The sequence below is a fragment of the Orycteropus afer genome, unplaced genomic scaffold (genome assembly GCF_000298275.1).
Source record: "Orycteropus afer afer isolate SDZICR_OR568_19922 unplaced genomic scaffold, OryAfe1.0 scaffold00030, whole genome shotgun sequence".
In the NCBI taxonomy this organism is placed as follows: Eukaryota; Metazoa; Chordata; class Mammalia; order Tubulidentata; family Orycteropodidae; genus Orycteropus; species Orycteropus afer.
The window spans coordinates 7,399,150-7,422,392 of NW_006921617.1; positions in this window are offsets into that span (position 1 = coordinate 7,399,150).

Consider the following 23,243-nt stretch of genomic DNA (forward strand, 5'->3'; position numbering starts at 1 on the left):
ATTCAGGTATTTGTCTTCAATCTCATTAATTCTGTCTTCCATTGCACTCATTCTGCTCCTTTGCCCTTTCAATGTGTTATCTATTTCTGACAATTTAGTATTAATCTTCTGGATTTCTACCTATAGATTTAGAATCATTTCTAATTTTTCATTTATTTTGTCATTTTCTTCTTGTATTTTCTTCCAAAACTCTTCTTGGGTTTTATCTGTGTTTTCCGTGACCTGTCTCTCAATCTTTTGAAGATATCCAAATATAATTATTTTGAATTCCTTAGCAAGGAGTTCCAGTTCTGCTTCTTCCTCAGGGATGTGTCTGTATCCTGTTCCCTTGTTTCTACCACTTTATCTTTCTTCTTTGTGTGGACTGTGATGGTCTGTTGTCTCTGATACATCATGGTGTTGTTGTATTTAGGTCTCTATTAACTGTGAAGAGCAGCCAAGGGTGGTTCAGGCTCTTCTTGGTGGTTTTTTATTGTTGGCCCATTGGTGGAGAAGGAGGTGGTGGCTCTCACTCAGTAAGTGAATTTGCAGGAGGTTTGGGTATAGTTGTTTCTTATGGGGACTGTTGCTGTCTCCCACTCAGTTAGACAAAAATTACAATTGAATCACCATCAAAAAAATGGATAAAAAGAAAAAATGGAAAAAAGAAGAAGAAAAAAACAAGAAAAACTGCAATATCTGGGGATAGCGCAATATGAGAAAAAAAGATAGAGAAGGAGAATAATGAAGAAGAAATGGGAAAAATGCAAAAAGAAAGACAAGGAATGGGGTTGACTATGAGGAAAAAAGAAAAAGAAAAAAATTGCAACCAGGAATAGGGAAAAGACAAAAAGGGAAAACTAGGACCTGGGAGGGGAAGAATAAAGAATAATAGTAAAAAGGACAAAAGTAGTAATAATAATATTAGTTTTAAAACAGACAAAAATAAGCAAACTAAAAAACAGAAAAAAGAAAGAGAAAAAAAATTGGGGGAGGGCAAAGCAGGGCACCCAGTTTCCGTCAGAGCACACAGACTGGGATGGAGTTCCTGCAGGCCCCAAAGGTGGGTGGGAGTGAGGGATGGCTGCACCTCTGTTCACCAAGCAGGTGTGGGGTTAAGTGTAACAAGGGGACTGTCTTACCTTTCCAGCCATCAAGGTCCAGAGTGTCCTTGGTGTTACTGGCAAAGTGGAATCTGTTCTTAAGCCCCTGGAATCTGGGAGAATGCTGTCACTTTAAATATCCAAAATGGTCAAGCCACTTGTAAATATTCCAAATGGCTGCACCCTCAGGACAGACAAAATTCCACAGCTCAGCCTGCCTTCCTCTTTGTTGCTGCTTTGCCTTTTATTCCCCAGCCACCAGAGCACTCAGTCGTCTGTGCAGTCCCTGTCTAGCAGGGCTGATTTTTAGTTAGTTCTTAGGTCCTACCACCACTCAGCAATCTCCAAGCTGACTGTGCCATCAGGATTGTTCAGGATTGCTGCCAGACTGCAGCTCCATATGTCTCCTTTTTTGATATTTTCATGCAAATTCTTCTGCTAGTTGGAGTTTAGTCCACTTCTGTATCCTTCTGTTCAAGGCTCAGGGGTCCAGGATTATCTTCTGTGTCTTTGTTAATTGGTTCCCCTTTTCTTTGTTGAAAAGGGTCTGTGTAGTCTTTCTGCCTATTGCGCCATCTTACCCAGCTGCTTGCACGCTTTTAAGACTCCAGTTGCTACTCACCAAAGTAGGATGTAGAATAAGGTTTTTGTGTAATATATTATGCTAATTGAGCTTGATGTCCCTCACAACCATGGTCCTGTGCCTGTGGGCCCAGTGACTCATTCCCTCAGGGTGTTTAGCTGTGGTTGAGAAGTTATCATCCCTTTGCCCCATTGGCTCTATTATATATATGGACATTCTTAAAGCACCTACAAATATGTACATGGAAGTATTGTCTGCCAAAAGTCCTGATGTATTCCCTTTTGCCTAAACATACTTGATCATTTAGCTTTTCTACCTATGTATCCATCTATAGATTAATGTTTGTTATCACTGATAATGCAGTACTGTGTATGTAAAAGTGTTTATCTTTGTTGTCTGTACCTCCTATACACCTCTCTGTGTCTTCTTTTTCCTAAGTGTTATTGTGTTGGTCACTCAATTTGATATATTGCCTTTCCCTTCACCCAAATCAATATTTTTCTCTTACATATCTAGCAATTTTCCCTCCACTCCCCTCCCATCCCTAGTAAGCAACAAAGTTTCCTTACACATTCCAACAAATTTTTGTCTGTTTTGTTCTCTACTGTATCTCCAGGTCCTAGAATAAAGTTTGGCGAATAATAGGCATTCAGTAAGTATTTAATTAATTAATAATCTAATTGATTAATGGGTAGATTAATGAAAAAATTGACTGGCTCTGAGAGAGACAAAAATAAATGACTTCCTGTTTATATCCCATGTTGTTGTTGTTATGTGCCGTTGAGTCGGCCCCGACTCATAGCGACCCCTCCTTGGGTTTCCGAGGCAGTATCACTACGGAAGTAGGATTGCCTAACCTTCCTTCCGAGGAGTGGCTGGTGGGTTTGAACCACCAGCCTTCTGGTTAGCAGTCAAGTGCTTTAGCCACTATGCTACCAGAGGACCCTTATTCATTATGCCCATTACATGAGTTTCTGATACCCACAGTGCTTAAAATGGTATATGACACATGAATCAAAAAGTAGAGAAGATTTGGTGGTCAAGATGCCTTCTTATAGGTACTAAACTCTAAGCTGGATCTTAAAGCATTAAAACCAAATAAAAAACCAAACTCACTGCCGTGGAGTTGAATCCAACTCATAGCGACCCCTCTTTGGGTTTCCGAAGCAATATCACTAGTGAAGTGGATTGTCCAGTCTTCCTTCTTAAGAGTGATTGGTGGGTTTGAACGGCCAGCCTTCTGGTTAGCAGTCAAATGCCTTAGGCCCTAGAAAAAACACAAAAAACATTTGAACAAAGTGAAGAGTCAAGAATCTCCATGAGGTACTCCCTGAACAGTGAATAGTTTGCTTAAAGCAGAGGATTTTGCAGAGGAAGTAAGCCTCAAGAGGGAGGTGGAGGGCATAAGTCACTAATGAGAGGAAGCTCTGATGCTGTACTGAAAAACATGTTTTGAACCAGCCTTTCACAAGAAGTCAGCGATAAATAAGTCAAAGCTGAGGGCTGGACTTTTAAGGACCAGAGATACTGAGGCCTCCTATAGGGACTCAGTCAATGTGGGGCTATCTGGAGATCTAGGAAGAACTCCATGGGGCCCATCATGAATTTTGACAAGGGTTTGGAATGCAAGCACACCACAATATACAATCGTCAATACTGTATAACTTTATGGCTTTACTCTCAGTCAGAATTTTTCAGAGCTTGGGGAGGGGATTTCCCATTAAGGAACATCTGTATTTCAGCAGCCTTTGAGCCTCCCACCCTCTTATAGCCAAGGCTCAGGAAACCAATCATTGTCCCCAGCAGGAATAAAGTAAGAGGCCTTGCCTTCTTCTGGCTTAGGTAGGCTTATCACAATGGCACATCATGTTTGCAGCTGTGCCCATGACTTTTGCTTAGATTTGAGCCTCACTGTTTACCAACAAGTTCTTTCACTCCCAGCCTTATAACCATTTTCTCAGCATTGACCTTCTTTTTAGACTTTGGCAAAGAGCACTGCTTTCTGCTTGTATTCTAGTAGGCCATTCAGCTTGACACTGAATTCCATTCTCAAGCCTTCTTTGATGAATGTGTAAATTCACATTTGGTGTTCACATTGGGTGTTGTCTTCATCTTTAATTTACCTCTGTTCATAGCTAAGCTTTTCATCCTTTCTGGATGGATCCAATCCTGTGTAAGGCTTTCTGCTTATTGAATAAGACCCACCATCATGTTTCTAATTGACCAGCCTCTCCCCTCATTCTCTTTTCTATAATTCTGCATTATAAGCCTTATCACAATTTATAGATGGTCACCATTGGAAGCAAGGATTACCAGACTTCATTTCACCTACTTTGGTCATTTTGTCAGAAGGGACCATTCACTGGACAAGGATATCATGATTGGTAAAGTAGAGGGTCAGCAAAAAAGGGGAAGACCCTCAACAAGATGGGTTGACACAGTGGCTGCAACAATGGGCTCAAGTACAGCAAAGACTGTGAGGATGGCACAGGACCAGGAAGTATTTTGTTCTGTTGGACATGGGGTTGCTAAGAGTTGAAGCCTATTTGACAGCACCTAACAGCAACATATGTCTATATCTATACCCACTGCCATGGACTAGATTCCAACTCATAGCGATCCTATTGTTGAACTGCTGACCTTCAGGTTACCCACTACACCACCAGAGCTCCTATCTATATCTATCTATCTATATTTCCCTGTCTAGTCTGTGTGTAAGCAACATGAGACCAGAGAGAATGTCTGTTTTGTTTACCATTATATCCTCTGCACCTAGAACAAGTCTGAACCCTATTCAATAAATATTTGTTGTTGAGCTTATCCCCTACCAGGATGACTGTCCTTTTCGACCTCCCTTATGTAAACAGGTTATTTCATGATTCCTTCCCTACTTGGCATATCCCACTTCTCACTGTGCTGGCTTATTCCTGGTTCGTTATGAAGCTAACTTTTCCAATCCTCACATAACACAATCCAATTATTAGAAATTTGACTATAATACAAAAGGTAAATGATTATAGCACAAATCATAAAGCAACACTTTTATTAACAAATAAGGGAAAAAATCAGATAGAGAATCACTTTCAACCACCACAAAGACAAAACCAAAGCAATTGCTTTGGAGTTGACTCTGACTCACAGTGACCACATGTGTGGCACTGTAAAATTGTGCCCCATTGGGCTTCCAATGGCTGATTTTAAAAAAGTAGATTGCCAAAAATTTCTTCCAAGGTGCCTCTCACTGGACTCAAATCCCCAATCTTTCCATTAGCAGCAAACACATTAATCATTTGTACCATCCAAAGACTCCTTCAACCATCATACTTCCTTCCTGTTTTCTCAAATATAGCCCATCCAGAGAAGGGTCCCACATATTCCTTGAATAGCAGTCAGAAGCTCAGCTTGGATTGTTATAGACTGAAAAAAGTAGGAAAATTCCCAAATCCAAGTCCTCTCAGATAACAGGCATAGCCTCTAGACAACCTTTCCCTTTGACATCTGTGTTTGTTGTTACTGGTAGTTGCAGTCAAGTCAGTTCTGACTCACAGTGACCCATGTGTTATGGAATAGAACTGCTCCATAGGATTTTCCTGGCCATAATCTTAATGGAAACAGATTGCCAGTTCTTTTCTTCCACAGTACTATTGGGCATTTCTCACTCACTGTCGTCTAGTCGATTCTAACTCATAGCAACCCCCATTGGGTTTTCAAGGCTATAAATCTTTACAGAAGCAGACTGCCCCATATTTCTTCCATGGATCAGCTGCAAGGTTCGAACCACTGACCTTTTGATTAGCAGCCAAATGCCTTAATCACTGTACCACCAGAGCTCCTTATTGGCATCTCTACAAACACCAAAAAAAGAAGAGAACTCTCCTTCTCCTCTCTGCCTGGAGTTACTGCTTACTTAATGAGTGTATTTAATGAGTGTCTGAGGAATTCATAATTCATTTTGGATCACATGTCATAGCACACAGGTTGTGGGAAAATTAATTTCTCCAATGGTCATATGAATTATTTCAAGAGCCCTAGAGTCATCAATCTGTCTATAATCTTTTTAAATCCTCAGGTATTAAACCCAATGTGCTCAATTCACCCTGACTGAACTACCCTGTGTTCTTTTATCTAGTAACATTCTGTGGCTGCATGGGCACTAACATCAAATAAACTCAGACCCGTAGCTTCCAAAACCAAGGCCAAGTCTCCCAGTTTTAAGAGACTAACAATTTTTCTATGCCTTAAGACCTTTTCTGATCCCAGCTGGTAAATAGAATATTATAGATACAATAGCTATGTTCTCTAGATACAATAGCTATGTTCATCTTATCTTAAAGATAACATCTTAAGTATTCTATTTGAGAACAGTATGCATATTTGCAACTCTTTTATGTTAAGTTCTCTATATTTTTAAGTGCTGTTAGCATCCTTTTCTTTATTGCATGTTGTAGACTGAATAGTGTCCCCCCCCCCCCAAATATATATCAACTTGTCTAGGCTATGATTCTCAGAATTATATAATTATCCTCCAGTTTGTCATCTAATGTAATTTAATTATCCTATGTGTTGTAAATCCTAACCTCTATGATGTTAATAAGGCAAGATTGGAGATAGTTAAGTTAATGAAACAGGATACAATCTACAGATTTAGGTTGTATTTTGAGTCAATCTCTCTTGAGGTTAAAAATAGGGAGAGAGAGAGATTAAACAAGCAAACAGAGATCAGAGAGACCTACAACAACAAAGAGAGAAGAGACAGGAGCAGAGTGCATCATTTGGACCCAGGGTCCCTGTGTTGAGAACCTCTTAGAACCAGAAGAAGATGACACCAAAGCACATGGAGATCTCCAAGGGTCACTGGGAAGCACCAGTTGTTGAAATGAGATAAATATCTTCCTCCACAGCCACCAGAGACAGAAAGCCTTCCCCTACAACTGGTACTTTGAATTTGGACTTCTAGTCTCCTAAACCATGGGAAAATAAACTTCTTTTTATTAAAACCATCTACTTGTTGTATCTCTGTTATAGCAGCACTAGATAACTAAGATACATGTTTACTGCAATATTTATAAGTTGCTGGAGCAAAGTCTAAGGGGGGCTCTTTCATCAGTCAGGTGGGCTACAACTCTGATTCCAATGCTTATGCCTCTCACCACAGTGTCTGATTTAACTGGCTCATGGTGAGACCCAGGCATCATAATTGCTTTAAACTCTTCTAGGTGATTCTAATCTTCCAAGTGATTCAACAATCAAGATTGAAACCCACTGATATGGAAAAGGACATCCCAAACTTCAATGTACCTGGAAATCACCTGGGAATCTCATTAAAATGAAAATTCAGCAGGTCATGAATAGGACGTGGAATTCTGCATTTCCAAAAAGCTTCCAAGTGATGTCAACATTTTTGATCCACAGGTCACACTTCAAATTACAAGGCTCTGTATATTCATAGCAACCCCATTGGGTTTCCAAGGCTGTAAATCTTTACAGAAGCAGACAACATCATCTTTCTTCCATGGAGAGGCTGGTGGGTTTGAACCACCAACCTTCTGGTTAGCAGTCAAATGCCTTAACCACTACACCACTAGAGCTCCTTTTATATACCATGTGGTATTTAAATGTAAAAGATTGTCTGGGAGATGCAAAGGGTGGCAGTTCAAATCTACCCAGAGGTTCCTATGAAGAAAAGCCTGGCAATCTACTCTGAAAGGTGACAACTCTTGAAAACCCTGTGGAGTGCACTTCTATTCTAGAGAGTTTGGGGTTATTGTAAGTTGGAATTAACTTGATGGGAGTTGGTGTGGCTTTTTTCTTGGTTTATTTAAATGTACATTAAGTAAAATTAAGGCTCTTAAGTAAAATTCAGCTCTCCAGTCATCCTAGCCACATTTCAAGTGCTCAATAGTCTCAGGTGGCTAGTGGGCACCAACTTAAACAGTGTAGCATAGAACATTTCCATCACAGAAAATACTTTTGGTCAGTGCTGTTCTAAGACTGTTCATTTCCTTGATTTTCAATTTGTAGAAATTACATACTGAGTAGTGTTTTGCTCTGTTGTACACAGGGTCACTATGAGTTGCAACCAACAAGATGGCACCTAACAAAAACAACACATTTACTGAGCCTACAACTAATGTGTTTCTGCAGCACCCCCAGGCTTTAATGACCCATGTATCTTGCATGTATTTTTGCTTCAGACTTTTAAAGGCAAACTTTTCAGAAAATGGAGGGATACTTACCATTATCCTTTGATCAGGGCTAGTTCCAGGTCTAAATAGTTGATTTGTAGCCTTTTTTTGGTGGTGTTGTTACTACTGCTGTTTTAGTTGCTGTCATTTTATAAGGCAACCTCCACTGAAAGTTTGAGCTGAGTTAATTTATCCTCTTTGGGTGTTTTTAAACTACTTGTTAGAAAGAGAAGAAAGAGAAAACAGGTTCTCTTGCCAACACTGAAATGTTCTGGCATTGCCTGAAAAACGACTTTGTCATAGCATTTGTTTATCTTCTCTCTACTCAGAGCTATCCCCCTACTTTACCATCCTTTAATTCATTCAACAACGTCATTATAGTGTATTCATAGTCCAGCACTATTTAGCTGCTATGGAAGTTAAAGAAGTAGAAAATGGTGCTTCCCCCTCACAGAGTTTATAATTGAATTGAAGACCTGTGATGAGACAAGTAAAACTCAAAATCTCATTAAGTCACTAGCAGTGGCTAGCAAGTGGTAACACATTAAAACAGATTAGTTTCTCATATTAGCTGGCTATCACTGAGCAAAGGACAGGGTCCAATAAAATGGTACACGGGAGAGGTAGAATTTAATGGTGTGAAGGGGAGGGAGGCAAAGGTAAGGTCAGAGAAGGGCCAAGATATGAAAGGGCTGAGAACTAGTGGGCTGCATAAGGCGCAGATCCAAGAAAAGACAGATTTGAAGAAGGCAGGCAGGGTTCGGGGGAGGGCACATAGTGAACTGGGAGAGGCATGGCAGAGAAAAATTGATGCAAAAATGGGAAGTCAACAAATTCAAATAAATGGTAAACCTCAATTGCTTCACAATTCTGTAGGAAGACATAAACAAATCTGTCGATCCTAAGTTTATTCCGTCACTTTCATTACTGCAACTGTACCCTTGATGGACAGGGTGCAAGTGTGAGGAAGGAGTGAGAATGGGGATGGGTCCATAGAAATGAATGGGCTCAGTCCTGCAGCCTGCCCACTGTGAAAGTGATCAGTAGGGAAAAAGGAAGGTGAAAGAGAGCCTCAGTATCTATCCCATTGCCTTCATGTCCATTCTGACTTACGGTGATCCACATGTGCCAGAGAAGGACTGCGCACCATAGGGTTTAATGGCCGTTTTGTGTTGTTGTCACTGTTGTTGGTTTTGAAATAAATTTCCAGGTCTTTCTTCTTATGCACTTTTGAGTGGACTTGAACTGCCAACCTTTCAATTAGCAGCCAAGCGTGTTTACTCTTTCCACACCTAAAGATTCCTTGGTATTCACAACATAGTGAAATCACCACTGGACCAGAGGGCAGGAGGGCCAAGTTCTACTTCCAGTTCAACCTGGTGACCTTAGGATGCTCTTGATCTTCTCTGGGCTCATTTCTACAACTATACCATGAGAAAGTTAAATTATCTTCCATCTTTAATTTCTGTATTCTCTGATTCTGTTCTCTAACTGGGGTGGAGCTCTGATAGCATAGTGCCTAAGGCAATTGACTGCTAACCAGAAGCCTGGCAGTTCAAACCCACCAGCCACTCCTCAGAAGGAAGGTTGGGCAATCTACTTCCATAGTGATACTGCTTCGGAAACCCAAGGAGGGGTCACTGTGAGTCGGGTCCGACTCAATGGCACATAATAACTGGGGTGGAGGAGGGTGATCAGCAGGGCCTGGGCACCATCCTTGGCCCTGCTTCAAACTGAACAGCCTCATCTTCATCTGTTTACATATCAAGTTCCATAGACCACTGACATTGTAGAGGTCAAAATTGCCTCAGAGATTCTTTTGACTCTTAGACACTTATATACATCCTAAAAATATAAATGTGTGGCAATGGAGAAGGGAGAGGGAGGACATAGGGCAGAGAGACAGAGAGAGAGAGCTCTATGACCCACCTGGGGCAGAAGAGACTGGATGTCTCCACTAAACCAAGCCACAGAGAGTCCTTTCCCGTAACTCATGCTTGTTAATGAGACAAGGTCATAAAGATCACCCACCCTGTTATGTACAGGGAAGTCTATGAAGAGATTTTACGAATTACTTAACAAATATGCCAAAAAGTATAACACACATTAGGTATCATTTTGGAAAATGGTATACATACTTGAATGACATTACCTTTGTTCAACCACTTTGGGTCCCTAAATTCCTCCTTTGGAATCTCAATAATCTTCAGGCATACCTTTCCTAAACCTTTGTGAAATTGACAGATCGTCTTTAATTTTCTGAGCAATCAGAGCTTTGTAGCACACACCTCACCTCTGGAGTGAAGGCCTTGTTGTAGGAAAGAGGTGAGCTGTGTTGATCTGAAAGGCATGTGGGGACACGTGCATGAGGCGCCAGCTCATGTGGCCAGTGTCACTCCCTTTGGGAAATGCTAGCCCTCCTGACATATGCCCTTGGCCAGGAGGTCAACACAGAAAATTCTGTACTCTGAAAACAGAGGCCTGTGGATGAGAGAAATAACTCATCTATGATTTAGACAGAAACTATCTCTCCAAATTTTCCAACTTGACATGTTGCTGTAGTGCACTTCACATCTGATTACATTAGTCACATTGCATTAAAGCAGATCAGATGTGACACGATGCAATGGGATTGTGAACAGTGTATAAAGATGTACCAGCAGCCAATAACTTCCCCTTGTTCCTGATTCAGGAGCAAAGCCATAGAGTTCCTGGTAGCCCTTTGTTAATTTAGGTAAAGCATTTGATTTCTCTTGTCAAAGAGAGAGCCCCATAAGTCCTTAGCCCAGTCATTAGATAGAAAAGAAATGATTCTATAGCCCTTACTTAAATCAGGACTGCTTTTGCTGTCCCAGGACCAGTCTGGAATTTTGTCTCTCTCTAGTATTTTTCCCACATAACCAGCTCACTGCTTTGCAAAGTACTTCACATATATTATCCCATTGGCATTCCATGTTCTTAGTAGCCAAGTCTTAGTAGAGACTTTTTCATATTTGGTTATGTGAGTCAAAATATTCAGCAGTGTCTTTCTCTCTTCAGGATCTCTGAGATGGGAACCCAGGCCCCCTCTCTGTGGTAGAGAAGCCAGCTGGCTCTGGGCACAGCAGTGAGTGACATGTGCTGAGTGTGAGCCCAAGACTTCATGATAGGCTGCTTTGCATTTGGTGCTTCACTTAACTCAGTTTTATTTTTATCTAAATACTGATTAAAGGGAAACTGCTGGAAATACATATTGCAACTAAAGTACACTAACTTCAAGATGAAAAGAATATTTTCCTGGTTTTCCACAGGGAGAAACAACAACAACAACAAAAGGCAAAATTTTCCCAGAAAACATAAGCCTGACTTGTCATAATATGGTTAGAATCAATCTAATTCAAAAGTTGTGCTTGATTTTTTGTCACAGGTTTGCTTACCCCACCCCCAATCATTTTCAAATAAGTCAAAGAAACTCTCATGTCTCTGTGAGGACAATATTTCCTGCAATATAATTAGTCCTGTCTCAAATTTTCTTTAAAAAATAAGGAAATACATCAAAAACCAGAAGGTCCAGAAGTAGAACACCTCTGGAATTTATTGGGCCAGTTGGTGATTATCATTATGAAAAACCCTGTATCTCATCTCTGACTTTAACCGCAGTTTGGGGAGAGATTATTGCTGAAGTTCTAGGCATTCCCATATTTTTACACAAATAACATGCACATTTTATGTGTTTTTTTTGCAAATCATGCACCCCTTCCCTCACATTAGTTTCCTATGTGTACTATGCATGTTATATGTATGTACACGTTGCTTACACAGGTGTGTTATTTGAGGAAAAAGTATGGTACATCCTCCTGCACAGCTTCCAGGGAAACAATACAGACTCTGTATTCCTTTCTTAAAATAAAGAAACCATTCCAGGAACTCCTATCGCTCCCCCAAAGAAACTTTCCCTGAAAAGTATAGGCCAGAATACATGCCTATTTTAAATCCACATTTTGCAAGAGGAATAGGATTGTCATAACTGGACAAGGGAAGCACCATCTTCATGATGCTCCATCTGCCTAGAAGCAAGCATTGAGAACCACCACTTATAGGGGAAAAATGGTAAACAACAGCAGAAGTAAAAAATAAAAAAGTTCCCAGCTGGGAACACTTATGGTAAGATCAAGGCTTCCAACCTGTCCATTCCAGTTGGACCCCCTGCTGTGAATATCCATTTCTACCCCATGATATACCTAATCAGAATCTACATTTTAACAAGATTCCCCAGGTGATTCTTATATATACAGGCATCCAGCCCTGTCTTAATCACACACTAGACTCTGCCCACCACTCTCATCTTGGCCTGTCTTTCAGTCTGGAGGAATGTTAAGGTCCAAATTCCAATTACAGTGTACCAACTCTCCTTCAGGGTTGATGATCATCAATTCTTGTTTGCACAGTATAGATATATCCTGCCTTTTATATATCAGATATGCATATATATCTGAAAATAGCTGTTACATCCTTCCTAAGATGATTCTTCTCCAGGCTATATATTTCCAGTTTCTAAAAACATTCCTGAAACACATAAAGTTGAGCTTCCTCTTGACTCCTCTAGCTACAACCCAGGGCTAGATCTAGAAGTTTACTGGCTAACCACCACAAATGATTGGTCATTGGCACTTTGGTATGAATTAGTTTCATTAAATAAAACTCTTTTAAAGTTTCTGAGGGAGAACCAGGAGACAATAAAGAAAATATTAAAAAGAAGGAAGTAGGTACACAAAAAAGTCTGGGAGGAAAAGTGAGACAGAGAAGACAGATCTTGCCAATGACACTAATTTGTCTAGATCCATGATTTTTTGTTGTTGTGCCTCAGTTCCCAGTCACCAAACAAGCCTGGTGACACTAAAGGGAGCTGAAGTCTAGAAACCCCTGAGGTAGGCAGTTTTTGAGAAGATGGACTTTGTCAGCAAATACTGAAAGGAAGTTTCAGCTGACATATAGAATATTTTCATTCATTTACCAAATATTTACTAAATGCCTACTCTGAACCAGACACTCTGCTAGACATTGGATATGTGGCTTGGAAAAGCACAGCAATGAACAAGTCTGTTCATCCAAGCAATTGTTTGGCATGAGGCAGGGGGAGGGAGGAGATGGCCAACTCAAACTATAGAATATAGGGTGTTCCAACAGATATGCAAAGGATGGCACGAAGAATCCAGAAGTGGACAATATCCATAGCAAGATGTATGCAATAGGGAATATAGTGGACATCCTGACTTAGGGGAAGATATCTGTTCTTAAAGACTAGGGTATTAAATAGATCAAGAAACACAAGGGACAAGATGAGGATCCAGTTACCAGGATTAGGATACAAAATGGAGACTGGATCTTCTGCAACGGGGGAGAGGCCTTTTATGCAAATTGGAGCACAAAGTGATAGGTAACAGATTGACTTGGTGTTCATCTCCAAGGTCAGAGTGACCAAACCCTCTCCGTCTAAGAAAGGATTTTTTCTGGAGCCTAGATAAGAACCCACTCCTGGGAAGGAAGATGAGGCAATCTACTTCCGTAGTGGTACTGCCTCGGAAACCCAAGGAGGGGTCGCTATGAGTTGGGTCCCACTCGATGGCACATAACAACAACAACAACAGACAAGAACCTAGAGAATATATATGAGGGGATCAGGTGGTTCTGGAGGTTACCATCTAATCACAGGCCACTTCCCTCCCACTCAGCTACCCCTTTCCTTGACATGCCACTTGTTGTTTCTTTACTTTGGGAGCTGTTGTACCCCATTAGGTCAGGTAGAGTGTAGTAAGTCTTCCTTAAGATTTCCTTAAGTCTGCTTCTGGAGAATACCAATTTAAGCTTGAATAAGACATTTTGCTTCTCAGCATAATAGGAACTGTTAACCAAGAAGAGAAAAATTACTGTAATCTAGAATTTAAGATATACACATAATATATACATTAACTTCAAACTACTCCCATCTAAACAGAATTAAAATAGTTGTATAATTTAGTTGGACTTATTTCTAAAACATATAAAGCAATGTTCATTCTGAGTGTAACATGTTTGACATTGCAATACGTTCTTATCACCATGTTATCTCCCTTGTAAGCATGTTAAGAGTTGCAAACTTCAGGCGACTGGAAATTTTCCAGCAGTATAACATTCTAGAGCATTACATAAATGCTTAATACTCATCAATTTTAATTAACAACCTTGGCTGATTTGATTATTCAATTCTTGGAATTTCCCACTCAAATACAAGCTCTTCATTTTTAAGATGGAAGGGTATGGTTTCTCTTTTTCAACCAGAGCAAATGGCTCTACAGTATATGAATAAATTCTTTGCTTCCCAGAACCAATGGAAAATTTGCAAAGCCCCATAAAACTCATGCATGACTTGCTGCTGCAGCTGCATAATTAAAAGAAAACTAATATATTGACTAGTTCTCCTCAGAACAGCATTCATAAGTCTCTGCTGCTTGAGAAAAGCTTGTTGTTAAAAGGATTATGGCCAATATCGTTTTTATGATTAAAGAGAGGGAATGGCTCTGACTTGCCTTATCCAATCCTCTCACAGATATCCAAAATGCTCCATTTGCTGATTTTTTATATGAGTCTTGAACTATCATGACATCCATAAGGAAATAGTTATCCAGTGTACAGATTTACCACCAGATCCATTGCTTTATCCTTGTTACACAGGCCCTCTGCCTTCCCACCCCAATCCATATCAAGCGTATTTTTAGCAGTGACTAAAGGACTCCATGCTCTAATTTATGCACACATATAAAATCAATAATTACTTAGTCGACCTTTTCATTCGTCTAAATTTGGCCTGGCGTAATGGAAGCTGCCCACACAGTTCCCATTGAAAATGATAAATAGGAGACAGAAGGGCATCCTTGTCTTCTCTCTAACGGTCAGATGAAATCTGAGGCAGCTCAAAACCCCAACCAGTCCTTGAACTGAACTGCACAAACTTTTGTTTTAGGCAGATTCCATCTTGATTAGTGTCATACTTCATCCCAAAGCCAAACACAAGTGTTCACTATGATCCACCCTGGCCGGCACAGGACTCAGCATTGAGTGTACTTCACCTCTTAATTGATGACAGCTGTTTTTGCACTGAGTGGCAGCCACAGTAAAATGGGTACAAGGCAAAGAGGGTTTTGTAAAAAAATGCTGATTGATCCTCGTGCAAAGATGTGGAAAGAAATGACCATGTTTCCAGGTAGACTTGAGAAACCAGCCATTTCTCCACTCTTAACTCCTCTTAACAGCATCTTTCAATTTGGAGGTTATCTTACCACTGGCCAATGTTTCTACAAGGTTGATTGCCTACTGAATGAGCAGTAATCACCTCCCCTGCTTGTTTGCAAAAACTGGATTTCTGACTTATGAAGTAGTCTTTCTCTTTTTCCTAAGCTTGGTCAAAATAGGGAAGTAATTTTCTTCAGTGGCATAGTGCCTAAGGCATTTGACTGCTAACCAGAAGGCTAGTGGTTCAAACCCACCAGCTACTTCTCGGAAGGAAGATTGGGCAATCTACTTCTGTAGTGATCCTGCCTCAGACACCCAAGGCAGGGTTACTATGAGTTGGATCTGACTCAACAGCAGTGAGAGAGTTTGGGGGACAATTACAGACAGAGATATCTAGGCAGTTTTTTCCTCTTTGCCTCAGGAATATTTAAACTCACCTGCAACCCTATCCTCTAGATTTAATCTGCCTACTATTGGGTCAGAACTGACACCTCCTCTCCTTATAAGAGCCATTTATTGTATATTGAATTCTATGCCATTGTGCTGATTGAATGAGATACTCTGACATCTTTGTCAGCGGTCTGACCAGAAAAACATGGAATCTTCCCATCAGGAACTTTCTCACAATCAGACAGAGAACATGGACCAGAACACAGGTGTGTTCCATATGGCTACAACTTCATGACCTATCCTACATCCACTGAAGTTATTAACATATATAAAGGAAGTGGTGAATTGTTAAAGTGTCTAATAATAATATCAATAATAATGATAAACTGATATTATTGTTATTATTATTATGTTTTACTGAGCATGTATTATGTACTTAGGTGCTAAGCATCATTTTAAGTACTTTATATCTATTAACTCATGAAATCTTCATCAGAACCTTGCTATAGGAACTACTATTATTTCTATTTTGCTGATGAAGCAACTTGAGGCACAGAGAAGATAGGTGACTTTGGCTAAGGTGACAAAGATGGTAAGTAGGAGAACCAGGCTTAAAGCCTCAACAGTTTGGTTCTAGGACCCATGGTCATCTATATTTGTTGTTGTTGCTGGCTGCCATCAAACTGACTCATGGCAGACCAACGTATGCAGAGTAGGACTGCACTCCATAGAGTTTTCTTTTCTTTCTTTCTTTTTTTTTTTTTAAATTGTGATTTGGCTGAAAGTTTGCAGAGCAAATTACTTTTCCATTCAATAAATCATACACATTTTGTTTTGTGACATTGATTGTAATCCCCATAATGAAACAGTGTCCTTCCCACTTCCTCCCTGTGCTTACCATTTTCCTTCATCCTTTTTCCCTATCCCTCCCTGCCTTAGAAGCTTTATGCCTGGGCAAATATTGCCCTTTTGATCTTGTATGATTGATTATTCTAATGAATATATACCTCCTGGAGTTATTTCTCACCTTATAGGCTTATCGTTTGGCTGAAATTTGAGACATGGAGGTGAGTTCATTCTCGTCTTGAAGGGTATCTAAGAGCCATATTCTTGGGGGTTCCACCATTTTCTATCAGACAAGTAAGCCTAGTCTCTTTTATGATTTTGAGGCTTGTTCAATATTCTTCTCACATTCCATCCCTTTCAGAGTGGTTGGCTGTGGTAGCCAGGTACCATTTAGCTCTTCTGGTCTAGGGTCATGGAGGATGGGGTTAATGTGATCCATTAGTTTTTTGGACTAATTGTAGCCTGTGTCTTTGATTTTCTCCACTCTTTTTTTTTTTTGCTCCAGATGGGGAGAGACCAATAGTTGCATGTTAGATGGCTACTCACAAGTTTTTAAGATGCATTTGCTACTCACCTAAGTAGGCAGTAGAACATTGTCTTTGTGGACTATGTTTCCATAGAATTTTTGAGACTGTGACTCTTCAGAAGCAGATCACCAGATCTTACTAGGTTTGAACTGACAAACTTTTAATTAGTAGTCCATTGTTTAACCATTTACATCAACCAAACCCAAAAGCAAAAACCAAACCCAGTGTCATCAAGTCAATTCCTACTCATAGTGACCCTCATTGGGTTTCCAAGGCTATAACTCTTTATGGAAGTAGATTGCCTCATCTTCCTCCCACAAAGCAGCTGGTGGGTTTGAACTGCTGACCTTCTGGTTAGTAGCCAAATGTCTTACCCACTACACTACCAGAATTCCTTTTTACATCAACCAAAGACTCCTATATTACCTAATGTAAACCTCATAACAGACTCTGCCCTTCAAACTCTGTATTCCCTCCACTATCCCTTAGTGCCCCTTCCAATTTTCTGCCTGGTAATATGGTACTTCTTTACAAGATTTGAACAAAGTCTCAGCCAAGGCGACCTACTAAGTACCAGACACTCGCTGATGCCACCTCCTGTGTTGATTGACCACCTTTTCTGAGACTTAAACATTCCTCAGCACAGATGCCTGGCATGTAAAGAGTACAGAGCTCATGCAGCTACTGCTGACACAAGGGAGTGGTGGGGAAAAGATCACAGGGCCTGGAAGCCAGGAGGGGAGGGAAAAGAAAGCAATGAAGAGGGTTTGCAACACAAAAGCCCGAGACTCTCAGGGGCTTGGTGGCCAGCTGCTCACATCTTTGCATAAAACATGGGCACAGGGCTGTCAGGGGACACAGTAAGGATTGCTCCCAGGGAAAGCCAGCAAATTGGAGAATGTGCCTTGGTGTGGAGGGAAGTTCAGGAAAAAGAGGGAAAAGAGGCTTTTTACTTGCCTGTGCATAAGAAATGCATATTGTGTCAGCTAAGGGGGAAATCAGAACACTTCCAAGTGCTAAGACTCTGAGTATGTTGCTTTAAATTCTCCTGGCAACATCTAATGTCCTCACTAACACAGAGGGGAATGGGGAATCTAACCACCTGTCAATCCCAAGACACACTACCCACTGTTCGAGGAGATATTCTAGACAGGAAGGAGCCTGCCACAGTAATTACAGTACATTGTGATGGCCTTAAACAGCACTATACTCAGTGCATTATCTAAGGCTTTTTGTCAGCCCCTCTGAAAGCCATCAGCTAACTGGGCATGCTTTATTGGCCAAAGATACTGATGTTTGGCTTTGGGTGATTTGTGGAAACTGAACTCTCATTATTCTAAAAGTATTACAGTCCACATGCGAAAATCTCTAAGGAAGGAATGCCACATGCCAGAAATGACAGAGAAATCTAGGGACACTAAGATTGTTTAATTATGCACACAGGATTTTTGTATTCATTTCACTTGAGGGACAGCAAGTATTTACAATTTCTTAATAATTTATTTTATTTTGTTGTTGGAAATAAACACATCAAAGCATATACCAATTTAAAATATTTTAAGTTTTTAATTAACAAAGACTTAAATTCTATGAAAGAAGAAAGCTTAAAAACTTGAAAATTATCTACAATATATTAGTTCAATAGAAATGAACTAATGAGTAAGACAAACTCCATAAGTTGATAGCATGAATATTCCACATCAGATGGCTATGATTAGCAAAGATAGAAAATCAGTCCCATTCCTCAGGAAAACTGAGGCTACAAGAAAGATATCTTGTTTTGGCCTTCTTCATTTCTATCTAGAGAGAAACAAGACATTGCAACTAGAATAACCAGGAAGTTCAGGAAGTTGATTTGTGGGGGAGGAGATACATTAAAATAATTAAATATGTATAGCTTATTAAATGATGACTGGCAGGGGATATAATACAGTGAAGGTGTGAAAGCTAGGAATATAAGGAATTGTTTACTTTGATTCAGAAAAACACATTATTAGAAGTAAGAAACTCTAAAGATTGAAAATTGAGAAATCCTTCATGATTTGAATGCTGGATAACACATGATTAATCTCCCAGGGGAAGTGTGAAAGATACATTACTCAAGATTCTTTAAATGTAGTTTTTCAGAATGCTCTAAGGTCAGTGCAATCAGGGCCTGATGTTACCTGGAAAGATCATGTACATTAGTGGGCCCAAAGCTTGATTACAAATCAAAATGAAGATGGAAGTTTTCTAAGATTGTCTTGGAGATTCTGAATCAGTAGGTTTTGGTACAGAGCTGGTATCCATATATTTTAAAAGCTCCTCGGGATTCCAGCAATGGTAAAGTAACAAGTGTCAGAGTTATCTACCACTATTATCAGCTGTAAAACTAGACAAAAGATATAAAGTAACTGTTTTCAGGCATTGTACAACATACAGAGAATGGGAAAAACAAAAAGGTGAGCTCCATATTCACTTTGGCTTTCTACCTGTAGACACTTTATAAATTACAGATAGGAAAATGGAATCAAATCAAAGTCTTATTTCATAATAAAAAATACTAGACATGCAAAAAAAAAAAAAATACAAAAATGTGACCCATCACCAAGAAGGTTTTATAAAGCCATCAGTATAAACAGACCTAGGCATAATGTGTTGTTGTTGTTGTTATGTGCCATTGAGTCGGACCTGACTCATAGTGACCCCTCTTTGGGTTTCCGAGGCAGTATCACTATGGAAGTAGATTGCCCCATCTTCCTTCCTAGGAATGGTTGGTGGATTTGAACCACCAACCTTCTGGTTAGCAGTCAAGTTCCTTTGCAATTAGTAGTTAAATTATTTTAAAATAAATATATTCAATAATTTAATGGAAAATGGATATATGCGTAAACAGATGGGAGTCTCAGAAGAGACTGGGAAACTATTTTTTTAAATGGAGAATTGAAAAGTATAATATCTGAAATAAAAAAGTCAGTCAATGGGCTGGACAATGCACATTGAAGGTCACAGAGGAAATGAGCAACAAGTTTAATATAGGACAATAGAAACTATTTAAACTGAAATACTGAGGTATAAAGACTGGAAAAAAGAAATAATGGTCTTAGTGGCCTAATAAGCAATATCAAATTGGCTAGCATATGTATAATTGGAGTACCAGAATAAAGGAGAGAGAAAGACTGGTGCAGATTGATTTAAACCTCACAACAGACTCTGCCCTGACTGTGTCAAAAAATATGTATTTCAAGAAATAATGACCAGACTTCCTACAAGATGGCAAACTAGGCAGACAAGCTACTCAGACCCTCTACAACAAAAATGAAAAACTAAATGAAACAAATATGGATGATAATCCTGGAACCTTGAGCTTCAAAGGAAAGGAAAAGAAGTAGATCAAATACTGACTGGAAAAAGAAACTGAATGCAAACAGTGAAAAAGGAGACATACAGAGTGGTAAATTGTCAACTGGCCTGAAACAGCATGGCTATTTTGAATTTTTGCAAGCAGTGTTCCAACCAGGGCAGGAACCTGATAATCAGCTCTGCTCACTCAAGACTGCACCAGTGTCCTTATTGGTGGCTAGTGACCTGAAAGGTGTGATCTTTCCCTTATTCCCCACACCTTCCAGGGGATCAGAAGAATGGCCAGTACTCACCCACTCACTGGTAACACACCCCTATACTGCCCCTGCTCTTACCGAGGTCATAGGCATGCCCTCATGGGTCAGGCACCACGTGCATGATGCTTCTGCATTTGGAGGCAAGCATGCTCCACATCTTCCAGTCAGCAGAATATGCCATCTCTGACTAAGTGCTCTGCTCCCTAGTTTTTCCTTCTGCCTCCTCTTTTTCTTTTCCTTTTTCCTTCCTTTGTTTTATCTTATTCTTGACTTCTTTCTTTTTCTTTTCTTTATTACCTTTCCTTGATTTTCTTTTTCTCTTTTCTTTCTTCTTCCACCCTAGTGTCTTTTTTGTCTTTTTCTTATTCAGCCTTTCCCTTTTCCTTTTTATTTTCTTATGAGTTGGAATTGACTCAATAGCAGTGAGTTTGGTTTTTGAGTTGCCTTTTCTTTATTTTCTTTTTATCCCACATGGTGTGAGATAGCAACTGTGCCCTCACTACTCAGCCACACTGGCACTTCCTGTAGCCCACTTATGAATACCCCAACCCACTCCTGCAACACCTGTTCATGACAGACTGGGGCTAACACAAACCCAAATGATCCTCAACTACTCTACATGAATAGCAAACAGAGAACTGTGTGTATAGTCCTATCCTCTAGCACATCTACATGGAGACAAATGGTGGATGCCTAAGTGCTGCAAAACTAATGAGCAGAGTAGTATGCATGCTCTATTCACTCAGATGTCAAAACAAAATAAAGCAAAAAAAAAAAATTGTGTGAAACACATCAACATACAATCATAAAATCATTAATACAATCATTATAATCAATGATTGTAGTGAATGTAAACATATAATCAATCATTAATGCAAACATACAATTATTAAATGAAAACCAAACTCACTGTAATTAAGCCAATTTCAACTCATAGTAACTCTCATAGGATTTCCAAAGCTGTAAATCTTTACAGAAGTAGATTGTCCTATCTTCCTCCTATGGAGCAGCTGGTGGGTTTAAACCATTGACCGTCCATTTAGCAGCCAAAGGCCTTTCCCACTGTGCCACCAGATCTCTTTATACAGTGATTAATTAAATATAAATATTTAATTTATATAAAATGTCCACAATGTCTTGGAGAAAATAGATAACCTCAGTTCACAAAAGAAACTACATAGAGGGGTTCAAAAAATGACAATACAGAGCCAGAAAACCTTCCTGAGGAATAAATGGCATTGGAACTACTTGATAAAGAATTCAAAAGGAGTATAGTCAGGTACTTTCAGTGGATTGAAAATTCAAGGAAAACACAGACAAAATCAAAGAAAACATAGACAAAACTCTACAAGACTCCAGGAAAACAACACAAGAAAAAACTGATGAAATAAGGAAAAATTATAAATGATACAAAAACAACAAATAGAAACCAAGAAGATTAAGACTAAGATTTTAGAAAAAGATGATGAATTGAAAAGACAAAGGTGTAGAATTAAATCAATGGAAGACAGAATTAGTGAATTGAAGACAAATCTCTTGATATTAGTGTGTTAAAGAAGCAATCAGGAAAAAGAACAAAAAATAAAAGATGAAGAAAGCTTAAGAATTATATAAGACACCATCAAGAGAAATAACTTACATGTGATTAGAATTCCAGAACAGAAAAAGACAAACAAATAAACAAACAACAACAACAACAACAAAAAAAAAAACAGAGAAAATTGTCAAAGATTTGTTGGAAGAAAATTCACCTAATATCATGAAAGACAAGAAGCTATGTATTCGAGAGTCTCAGTGAACCCTAAACAGGATAAATCTCAAAAGAAAATCACCAAGATATATAATCAAATTTTCCAAAACAAAAAGACAAAGATAGAATTCTGAAAGTAGCTTGGGGAAAATAAAAATTTACCTAAAAAGAACCAATAAGGCTAAGCTCTGATTTCTAGGAGAAATCATGCAAGCAAGAAAGCAATGAGATGACATATATAAAACTTTAAAAGAAAAAAATTGTGAACCAGTTATGCACACAGCAAAATTATCCTTCAAATACAACAGTGCAATAAGGACATTTCAAGGAATTAAACAGAAATTGAAACAATTTTTAAAAAGCAAACCAATCTTACAAAAAATGCTAAAGAGAGTTCTTAGCAATGGCAGACAGGAACCTGAGATTAATACACATGACAACATCAACCACAAACTAACCCAGATATAAAACCACACACAAAAAAAGTGCAAACTCACTGTGGAGTCAGATCTGACTTGTAGCAACCCGTCCTTGGGTTTCTGAGGCAGTATCACTAAGGAAGTAGATTGCCCAACCTTCCTTCCAAGGAGTGGCTGGTGAGTTTGAACCACCAGCCCTCTGGTTAGCAGTCAAATGCCTTAGGTACTACACCAGAAGTATCCAAAGTAAAAATAAACCTACAAAACTGAAAATAGGGATGCAGAGACATCAATTTGTAGATGAGGACAACTACAAAGCAAAAAGAGGGAATAAATAGTGTAGTAACAGAACTTCCAAATGGAGAAGTCAAGACAATTTCAATAGGGAATGTGCTGATTTAAACTTGAGAAGATAATAAATTACAGGATAACTTCAAAGAAAAGTAATCAATCTTTTCATCAAAAAAGAAAAATATAAAGGTATAATAAACACTAAAAGAATAGCAATGAAGGAAATGATAATAAAATCCATAAACAAAATGAACTCATTACAGAAAAATATATGGAACTGCAGTGTAGTAAATTACTTAGTATGGCTTTTCTACCCATAAGTC